This window comes from Chlorocebus sabaeus, chromosome 15 (assembly GCF_047675955.1).
Source record: "Chlorocebus sabaeus isolate Y175 chromosome 15, mChlSab1.0.hap1, whole genome shotgun sequence".
Lineage (NCBI taxonomy): Eukaryota > Metazoa > Chordata > Mammalia > Primates > Cercopithecidae > Chlorocebus > Chlorocebus sabaeus.
The window spans coordinates 60,448,324-60,459,828 of NC_132918.1; the positions used below are offsets into that span (position 1 = coordinate 60,448,324).

General features: G+C 34.7%; 1 protein-coding gene across 2 annotated transcripts in view; it reads right to left on the reverse strand.

Annotated features, from left to right (window-relative positions):
• The window catches only part of COL6A5 (collagen type VI alpha 5 chain), a 122,927-nt gene extending 112,033 nt beyond the window's left edge, over nt 1–10,894 (reverse strand). For both annotated transcript variants that reach the window (XM_038002894.2, XM_008009169.3), the window contains exon 1: nt 10,605–10,894. The gene's annotated coding sequence lies outside the window, so the exon portion shown is untranslated. The remainder of the gene's footprint in view (nt 1–10,604) is intronic.
• Between the last annotated feature and the right edge of the window lie 611 nt (nt 10,895–11,505).

An 11,505-nucleotide genomic window follows, 5' to 3' on the forward strand; every position in this document is an offset into this window, starting at 1 on the left:
ACCAAAATAGACCATAAAACACAAGATAACAAACTTAAAGGAAGAGAAATCATACAATGTCTGCTCTCAGATCACATGGAATTAAGCTAAAAACAAAAAACAGAAAGATAGCTGGAAAATCCCAAAAAAGAGATTAAATCACACAGTTTTAAATAACACCTGGGTCTAAGAAATCTCATGAGAAATTTAAAACTATTTTGAACTAAATGAAAATGAAATGACAACTTATCAAAATTTGTGAGATGCAGCAAAAGAAGTGGTTAGAGAAAAATTTATACCATTTAATGCATATGTTAGAATAGAAGAAAGATATAAAATGAATAATCCAAGTTTCCACCTTAGGAAATAAGAAAAAGAACAAATTAAATTTAAAATAAGCAGAACAAAAGAAATGATAACATTTAGAGGAGCAATCAATAAAACTGAAAACAGAAAATTAATAGAGAAAAATCAATGAAACCAAAAACTAGTTCTTTGAAAACATGATAAAGTTGATAAGCCTCTAGCCAAGCTAATTTAAAAAAACAGAGAACATAAATTATTAACATCAGAAATGAAAGACGAAGCATCACTATAAGTCCCACGGACATTAAAATGATAATAAAAAATACTATGAACAACTCTATGCCCACAAAATTAATAACCTAGATGAAATGGAACAATTCCATGAAGACACAATCTGACAGAACTCACACAAGAAATCAAATCAGTAATTAATAACCTTCCAAAACAGAAAACAATAGGCCCAGATGGGTTCAATGGTAAGCACTACCAAACATTTAAAGAGGAAATTATACCAATTCTAAACAATTTATTTCAGAAGGTAGAAGCAGAAAGAATATTTCTGATTGATTGAGTGAGGCCAGCATTACCCTAACACCAAAAACCAAAGACATCACAAGAAAAGAAAACTACAGACCAATATATTTCATGAACACAGATGCAAAAATCATCAACAAAATATTAGCAAATCAAATCCAACAATGTATTAAAAATTATATATCATGACCAAGTGGGATTTATTCCAGGTATGTAGAGTTGGCTTGTCAATTAAAAATCAATTTACAAATCCATTATATCAACAGGCTAAAGAAGAAAAGTTACATAATCATATCAATAGAGGGAAAAAGAGGATTTGACAAAATCCAAAACCTATTCATTATTAAAAACCCTCAGTCATCCAGAAATAAAGGGAAACCTTTTTAACTTGATAAAGAAAATCTACAAAAAAGCTACAGCTAACACTATAATGATGAGAAGCTAGAAGCTTTCCTGCCAAGATCAGGAACGATGTAAATACATCCTCTTTTATTACTCCTTTTTAATTTTGTACTGGAAGTCCAAACTAATGCAATAAGACAAAGAAAGAACGTAAAATGTATATAGATTTGGAAGGGAAAAATAAAATTATCTTTGCTTGAAGATGACATGGTTGTAGAAAATTCCAGAGAATAAACAAAAAAATTCTTGGGATGATAAGTGATTAGAACAAGGATGCAGGATACAAAATCCAGTTGCTTTCCTGTATACTAGCAATAAACAATTGGAAGTTGAAATTTAAAACACAATACTATTTACATTAGCACCCCCCAAAATGAAATACTTAGTTAAAAATATAATAAAATGTCTGAAATCTATATGAGGAAAACTATAAAACTCTAATAAAGAAATCAAAGAAGAATTAAATAAAAGGAGAGATATTCCATGTTCATGGATAGAAAGACTCAGTACTGTCAAGATGTGAGTTCTTCCCAAATTGATCTATAGATTTAACACAATCCCAATCAAAGTCAGCAAGTTATTTTGATACTGACAAACTGATTCTAAAGTTTATATGATGAGGCAAAAGACTCAGAATAACCAATACAATTTTGAAGGAGAAGAACAAAGTTGGAGGACTGACACTTCCTCATTTCAAGACCTTCTGTAAAGCTACAGTAATCAAGACAGTGTAATACTGGTGAAAGAACAGACAAATCAATGGAATAGACTGGAGAGCCCAGAAATAGACCTGCACAAATAGTCAACTGATCTTTGACAAAGGAGCAAACGCAATACAATGGAGCAAAGACAGTTTTTTCAACGAACAGTGCTGAAACAACCAGACATCCACATGAAAATATATATATATATATATGGAGAGAGAGAGAGAGAGAGCGAGGGAAACCTTACGCCCTTCCCAAAAATTATCTCAAAATTGGTCAGAGACCTAAATGCAAAATGCAAAACCATAAGCTCCTAGAATATAACATAGGAGAAAATCTAGATGACGTCGGGTTTGGCAATGACTTGTGAAATACAACCCCAAAGACAAGATCTATGAAAAAAAATAATTAATGAACTGCACTTCGTTAACATTAAAATGCCATGTTTTATGAAGGGCACTGTCAACAAAATGAGAAAACAAGCCACAGATTGGTGAGGGGAGGAAAGGTTTGTAAAAGACATATCCGATAAAGGACTATTATCCAAAATATACAAAGAACTCTGAAAACTCAACAATAAGAAAACAAACCAATTTTAAATTGGGTAAAATATCTGAACAGACTTCTCATCAAAGAAGACATACAGATGGCTAATAAGCATATGAAAAGATGGTTAGCATCATATGGCATTACGGAATTGCAAATTAAAAGAGTAAGATGTTACTACACACCCATTAGTATGGTGAAAATCCAAAACACTGACAACACCAAATGCTGGCAAGAATGTGAAACAACAGGAACTCTCATTCACTGCTGACAGGGATGAATGCAAAATGGCACAGCCACTTTGGAAGACAATTTGATAGTTTCTTACAAAACTAAACATATTCATCCCATAAAATCCAGCAATCATGCTTCTTGGTATTTACCCAAATGAGTTGAAAACTTATGTCCAAGGCCGGGCGCGGTGGCTCAAGCCTGTAATCCCAGCACTTTGGGAGGCCGAGACGGGCGGATCATGAGGTCAGGAGATCGAGACCATCCTGGCTATCACGGTGAAACCCCGTCTCTACTAAAAATACAAAAAATTAGCCGGGCGCGGTGGCCGGCGCCTGTAGTCCCAGCTACTCGGGAGGCTGAGGCAGGAGAATGGCGTGACCCCGGAGGCGGAGCTTGCAGTGAGCTGAGATCCGGCCACTGTACTCCAGCCTGGGCGGCAGAGCGAGACTCCGTCTCAAAAAAAAAAAAAAAAAAAAAAAAAAAGAAAACTTATGTCCATAGAAAAAACTACACGTGGATGTTCAGCCTTATTTATAATTGCCAAAACTTGGAAGCAAACAATACGCCTTTTAGTTGATGAACGGATACACTGTAGTAATTCAGGCCAATAGATTATTTCAGACTAAAATGAAATACACTATCAAGCCACTAAAAGACACGAACCTTAAATGCACATTAATAAATGAAAGGAGCCAATCCGAAAAGGCTATATATTGTATTTTCACAACTATATGACATTCTGGAAAGGGTAAAACTATAAAGACAGTAAAAAGATCTGTGGCTGTCAGTGGTTAGGAGGTATGGGGGGATGAACAGGTGGAGCACAGAGGATTTTAAAAAACTATTCTGTCTGATTCTATCACAATGGATACATGTTATTATACATTTGTCAAAATTCATCAAATGTCCATTTCCAAGAGTGAAGCCTAAGATAAACTTTGGACTTCCGATGACAATGATGTGTCAATGTAGGTTCATCGATTGTAATAAATGTACCACGTTGGTGCAGGATATTGATAGCAGGGGAGGCCTCGTGTGTTTGGGGTAGGGGAGCATATAGGAACTTTGTACTTGTTGCTCAATTTTGCTGTGAACTTAAATAGAACTTCAGTCTGAGCATGAGAGACTTTTTGGGATTATGGAAATGCTCTCTATACTGATTGTGGTTACGTGGAAATGTACATTTGCCAAACAGTTCTAATAGTACGTTTAAAATGGATGCATTATATTATATGTAAATTATATCTCAAAAGGGTTAACTTCGTTAAGTGCACAGTTTGGATGATGAATTATTTTATCATAAGAATGGTATAATGAAGGAAGGGCTGTGGTAGTAGTCTGCACTAGCAATAAAGTGGTGCACATAGCCTTTAAAAATAATAACAAAACAAACTTGGCCTGCTTTACTATCCCCAGGGAGGAAGCAATGTTAATCAATGTCAGTAACAATCTTCGCCTTCGTGGCTGCATGGACTACTTTCACCACAAATGATACATATTCCCATTCCCTAGAGACATAATAAAACTCCTACTGGTTGGATGTATTCTTCCAGAAGGTTTCCCTATGCATAAATGAATCATAATCTACATTAATGGAATGCTGTCTGCATCTTAAATCAATATATGATCAAAACAGGCCTAAGCTTAAATATCTCCCTCATAATATGAATTTGAAGAATTCAAGAATAAATCAGAAGTTTTACCCCAAATGTGTAAATTATTATCATTTTATTAAAACTTTAATAATGAAATTATTAAAAATTGGCATTAGAGTACAGGAACAATATTGTCAGCACTGATACCTGTTGGATTGTTCTTGAAGCCACTGCATTACATTAATGCCACACTAAGCAGATGCTCATTTGCAGCTGATGTCTAGGAAAAGCACGTTATTTGGAGATCTATTGGGGATTTTTCCTGTAAAACTTCATGTTTTTCTTCATTCTCTTCACACTCTTTCTGGTGTTTGGTATGAAAATGATTTAATATAAATATTGGTTATTTGGTAATTTTCCTTGTCTCAAAATTTTGAGCTGATGTAGTTGACATTTCCCCACAACAAATGGTCATGAATTGTGAACACTTTAAAAGCAGAACCTTTTCTTGAAAATTAACGGTCTAGGTGGAAGTAAATAACTAAAAAAATCCAGTTCATCAAGATAACTTTCTATAATATCATGAGTGCTAATACACTAAGCTAAACTTTTTTGTGAAGAAAAAGTAAGTAAGTATTTCAGGCTTTGTAGGCCAGATGGTCTCCAGGACAAATATACTACTCAATTTTGCCCTTGCAAAAGCAGCCACAGAAAATATGTAAACAAACAAGCGTGACTGCAGAACCACCTATGACTTCTGCGGGTCCTACACACTTTTGCCTTATGGAATCCTCTCATAATAAAATGAATTAAAAATTATTTTTGCTGTGGGTCCCATACACTTTTGCTTTATAGGATTCTCTCACTATAATATAACAAATTAAAAATTATTAATATAACTTCAAGTACTTTACAATTTATTTCTGTTTTAGACAAAATTTAATAGACTTATGAGTCCTAACAATTACATTTTTTTCCTTGTGTGAGAAAAAACTAAACAATTTTTGACCTAAATATTCATTTTTCTTCTAATTTTTTTAAATTAAACATGTCATAGGCTTCTAAAACACTGTGCCTAATGGATAAATTGGTCCTGCATGGCTGTGCTCCAACAAAACTTTATTTGGTGGCAAGTTGTTAAACCTGCACAAAACAATTATACAAGTTTACTATTAATATATAATCTCTATTATTCTGCCTGGTATTGTTTCTTAAATTTTAAAAATAATTGATGGCTCAAATATTCTTCCTAAATGTACCTACCTCATTTATACTGTATTAATAATCATATTAACAGTCAATCTATTTCCATACTTATTTAACTATTTGAAAGTCCTTAAAAATTGTCAGACTGGATTGACCATACTAGTTGAAATCAACATCCATTCTGATTGATCAATGCATAGTCATTGTTAACTATTTTTAATATCACTCTTGATCTACTTCATTTATCTTAACAGCTGCATAGTACTCCTTTATATCAATGTTTATTTAACTAATTATTTATAAATAGATATTTAGGTTGTTTCCAACTTTTTCACAATTCCAAACAATGTTGCAATAAACAGCATTGCACAGTAGAAGAAGTATTATATTTCTAAAAGATCACTTATTAGGAATGGAAATTCGGGGTCAAAAGGAATGTATATCTAAAATTGTGGTCAATATTAGACAACTGCAGCAAAAAGGTATGCCAAATCATATTTTCCCTCAGGAACATATGGAAGTCCTTATTTCCCCACACTCTCACAACATACTTTTGAAGTTTTGGAATCCTGATTGAGGGGAAGAAATTCCACATTACCATATGGCTCTTTGAATTTGCATTTCTATAATTACTAGTGAGATTGGGAAAGGTATTTTTTTCTATTAACTGTACACTTAAGATTTTTGACCATTTTGCCTGTGAGTGCTTGTCTTTGTATTTATTTTTACTTGCTCTTATTATTAATATACACAGTCCTAGATGTTTTATATCTGTTGCTATTGTAAATTGAATCTTTTCTCTTACTCATGTTATTAAATTATTTGTATTGACCACTTTGCTGAACTTTCTTGTTGGCTTGCTTAGACTTTTCCAGTATATTCTCACTTTAAATAAAAATAATAATTTTGCCTTTTCCTTTTTCAATGTATATATCTTATATTATTACATTGACCAGAACTTCACAATGTTAAAGAGTGGTGTTGATAATGTTCCTAACTTAATTGTAATTTTTGTTGTTGTTGTTGTTGTTGTTGTTGTTGTTTTGAGATGGAGTCTCGCTCTGTCGCCCAGGCTGGAGTGCAGTGGCATGATCTCGGCTCACTGCAAGCTCCACTTCCTGGGTTCATGCCATTCTCCTGCCTCAGCCTCGCGAATAGCTGGGACTACAGGTGCCCGCCACCACGCCCGGCTAATTTTTTGTATTTTGTTTAGTAGAGATGGGGTTTCGCTGTGTTAGCCAAGATGGTCTCGATCTCCTGACCTCGTGACCCGCCCGCCTCAGCCTCCCAAAGTGCAGGGATTACAGGCATAAGCCACCATGCCCGGCCAGTTAATGGTAATATTTTAAGTGTTTTCTTCATTACACATGTCATGATGGCAGTTCGTTTATAATATATATTTCTGATTATGTTAAAATATTTCTTATTTTAACCTAAGATTTAAGAAAATCAAGAATGGCTGCTAAATTTTTCCTTACCCAATACCTTTTCAGCATCTACTACAATGATCATATATGCTTTTTCTTTTCAAATATAACCATATGTTGAACTTTATTTACAAAATATTGGTGAATAATTTATTAGAGTTATTAATATTGAATGATTTTTGCTTTTCTAAAATAAATTCCACTTCATTATCCTACATTTCCTTTTATGTGCTATTGAATTTTACTTGCTAATATTTGATTTGGGAATTTTGCATTATTGTTCAAAGGTGAGAATGCCTATTTTTTTGTGTGTGTGAGCTATCTTTGTCAGGTATCAATCATGCTGGATTCATAAGAATGATCTGGAAGCTTTTCTTCTTTATCTTTGTTCTAAACATTTTAAGTGACAGAGCAATTGCCAGTTATTGGGAGTTTTGAAAGGAATTACCCATATACTGACAAGGCCAAAAGTGTTAGCTGGCAGCAATTCTCAGTTCCTTCCAGGTTACCGGCCACTTAGATTTTCTATTGCTTCTTTAGCTAGATGTTGCAAATATCATTCATGTGCCCTCCTATCATTTTCCATTTCATCCTGGTTTCCAATTGTTTATGATAAAGTCAAATAAATTATTACCCCTTTTTTCTGCTCTTTAAGGTTATGTCAAATTTCTCATTCCTAGTGCTATTATTTGTTTTCATTCTTCTTTTCTTGTCTGGATTATGGTACCTAGTATTTTATCCTGTTTACTGTGAGTTTTTCCCAAAAGACATTTTTCATTTATTAATCAAGTCTATTGTTATTCTTTGTCTTAATTCTCAATTTTCTGTCTTTATTTTTACTTCATTCTATTTCACATAGGTTTGTTTTGCCTTCCCCCTAACTTGTTGAATTGAATGATTAATCCACTTCTATTCTTTCTTATTTAGTAATGAGAGCTTTTTGAGGTAATGCATTTTCCTGAGTACAGCATCAGCTTTGATATGCAAGCATGCTCATCATTACTACAGGCCAGACGTTCCTCAATTATGGTTTGAAATTTTTCAAGTGACTGCATTTTTTATTTCTTCAATTGAAAATCAAGAGATTTTCTATTTTGATTTGGTTGTTTTATTGGGGTTGTTTTATTTTTCAGTGTGAATGTAGCTCTTTTATTAGTTACTTTTGGTTTTAATGCATTGTGGTTAGAGAATGTACTCTGTACTCTTTCCTGGAATATGTCAAAGTTTCCCCTATATATAACCTAGTATATATTAGATCAGTGCAAAAGTAATTGAGGTTTTTGCTATTACTTTTACTGGCAAAACCACAATTACTTTTCTACTGACCTAATATAATGCTCAGTTTTTGAAATGCTTAATGCTAGAAATCACATTTGCTCCTGATGATAGAGTTCATTACTAGTCTATACTAATAGACTAATCTTTCTTTATTTTTGCCTATCTTAACTCTCAAGGACTAATACGAGTGTCTCAACATTTCCCCTACAACTGTATTTTCATCAGTTCTCTTATTTCCTGCTTTATGCATTTCTACAGTATGCTAGTTATTTCATAAGGTTTATGACAGTTATCTCTTCAATGTGGAACATATTCATAACTTGTTTACCATTATTATCTGACTTTTGATTATCACTTGCACCACCACTGTCTGCTTTGGCCCACTGTTGTATCCTCAATCTCTATGGCTACCTGGTCAATAGTTAACACTTCATAAATCTCGGTTGAAAAAAAGAAGATGCAAAAAAAGGAAGAGAGGATAGAAAAAAGTATGCACTACACCTCATTTAATATAGTTTTTTTTTGACCTCAACATTTTCTGATATAATATCATAAACCCTGCTTCCTCTTGGGTGGTGTGTCTTTTACAAACAACGTAATGTCAATGATCAAATCTATTTTGTTTAAGTTGTATCTATTGTAGACAGTGTATGGCTGGATTCAGCTTTTTGATCAAATCTGTGATTATTTTTAAGATAAGGACTTAAACTCTTTATTTTATATTATAAAATATATGTTTGGGCTTACTTTCATCTCTTTTAAATATATTATTCTTTACTTTCCACTACTACATGATTTAACTTACTTTGCCTTATGTTTCCTTTCAATTTCCCTTTCATTAATCATTAACTTTATGTGTGTGTATATATATATTATATATACATATATACACACACACATATATATATATTATTTTACTAGTTTACCCTAAGTGTCTGTGTGTGTGTGTGTATATATATAATTTTGCTAGTTTACCCTAAGTATTTGAGAGGTGTATATATCTCTCTCTAATTTTTACTTAGGGTAAACTAGTAAAATAATTTATAAATAAAATGTTTTAACTTATATTTCCAAATTTATCAACTTTAGAAATAAAATAATATTGATAACTTCCACCTATGAAAGATAAAATTAGTCTGCTTACATTTCCTTTCTCTCCTTTAAATTTTTGTTTGCATTTTATAGGGGCAAGAGGAATCTCTCAATCTATTATCATGAAATTATCTTTTAAACTTTAGGGATTTTTATATTGTAGCTTTTCTTTCAAGAAGTGTAATTCTTGCTTTGTGATTATAATAGCACAGTTATTTCAAGTTTATTTTTGAATTTAAATAAAATTAATGTGCACTCCCAGTTTGTATCTATTCTAGGTTTTTAATTTTGATTCTTCTTTTTGCCATCTAAAGCAATCCACATCAGCACCATTGGGTAGAAACACAATGCAAACTGTGTATGTAATTTTAACTTTTTTGGTAGCACATTAACAAAAGTAAAAAAAAAAAAAAAAAGATGAAATTAATTAAATATTTTACTTAACCCAATATATCTAAAGTATTACAATTTCAATGTATAACCAATATAAAAATTAATGAAATATTTTACTTTTTTTTAATACTAAGTCCTCAAAATCTGCTGTGTATTTTACTTCTATAGCACATCTCAACTCAGTCTAGCTACATTTCAAATGGTCAGTAGCCAATACGGCGAGTGGCTACGCTCTTGGATAGCACAGGTATAGATGGTAGAATACACAGGAAATGACAATATTATTCAGGTTCTTAGCCCATGGCCTTCCATCCCAGAGTCCCAAGCTAAAGAGATCAATGTCTCAGCCTATCATAGTTCTCACGAAGCACACCAGCTGGGAAGCTCTGGGCTACGTGACTCTTCAAGTAGTATTTCTAGGAAGTGGCTCTTTTAGGAAGTAGTTAATTAAGAAAGTGTTTCTCAAGCTTTAACGTGCATATGAATTACCTGGGCATCTTATTAAAATGTAGACTCTGATTCAGCAGCTTTGGAGTGAGCCCTGAGTTCTGCATTTTTAATAAGCCCCTAGAGAATGCTGGTTCTCAGAAAACACTTTGAGTAAGAAGGGATTGGGTTCTACAGGGTTTGGTGGGGTCCAGGAATTTGCATTTCTAACAAGTTTCCAGGGGAAGGCGATGTATTAGTCCTTCCACCACACTTAGGATAGCACTGCTCTAAGGTTCATTTGAATTCTGAGTCTCCCTTTCAGAACCTGTCTCAACCATCTGTAAAATTCCTTGGAGCCCAGATTTGAGGGCGTCAACAGGTGCAAATCACCAGAAAGGAGAATCCTTACATCCACCTGTCTACCCGAGGTTTTCTCCCTCGCCTGCCTCAGGCCCCAAGTTTCCGTACCCCATACTTACTCAGCTTTCCCGGGGTCAGGAAACACTCCGGACCCTGGAAACCACCCCAACTCTCCAGAAGAGGCCGCACCGAGCGCCTGAGCGCAGTAACCGCGCGCCTCTCAGGCGCCCGCGGCGCAGTTGGATGGAGCGCGCGCCGGAAGCCCAGGCCCGCGCTGCGCAGCTTCAGGTGGGTGCCCCGAGCAAACGCCGCGTGCGCTGAGAGACTCTTTTAAGCCGGCGCTGACCCGTGCCCTTGGCCGGGTTCTTCCCTGGGGCTTTTAACTCTTCACAAGTTTTAATGTGAGTGTCCAGAGACGCTCCAGCTGTTTGCTGGCTTTGTTTTGTTTCAGAGAAGCCGCTGTCTGCCAAATGAACTTAGGAAGTCAGAATTTCTCAGAAACCAAGGGCAATCTTTGCTGGAGGCCGAGCTGCGATCACTTCTACTACTTGGGCAGAGGACTCGCCATTTGGCTCCAAGTTTCCCAATTTCTCAGAGGCAGCCTGCAGAGAACCAGCGAAAATGCCCAAGGAGGAGCAAAGTCCTGGGGGAAACCCGATAAGAGAGAAAGTAAGGCACCCCTGATGCTAAAGGCAGCAGGAGTTTTATCCAGCAACTTCTAGAAAGGGCATGATGGGGAAATGGAGCAGGCAACAAAAATGAAGATGTGATTTTTAGTACATAGATGATAGTGAAGAACTAGGAAAGCATAGACTATTCATACATGCATGGTTTAATTTTTGTTTGGTTTGTATGGACATGTACTCAGGTTGAGATTTTATATTACATATATGTATATCACCTGCCAGTAAAGGTACTCCTAGCTTGAGTGGTTAAGTTCAATCAATCCATTGCTTTCGCCTGCTAGCTTCTTCAGGCTGTCTGTGAAGAGATGTTACAATTACTTACACTGATGAAAGT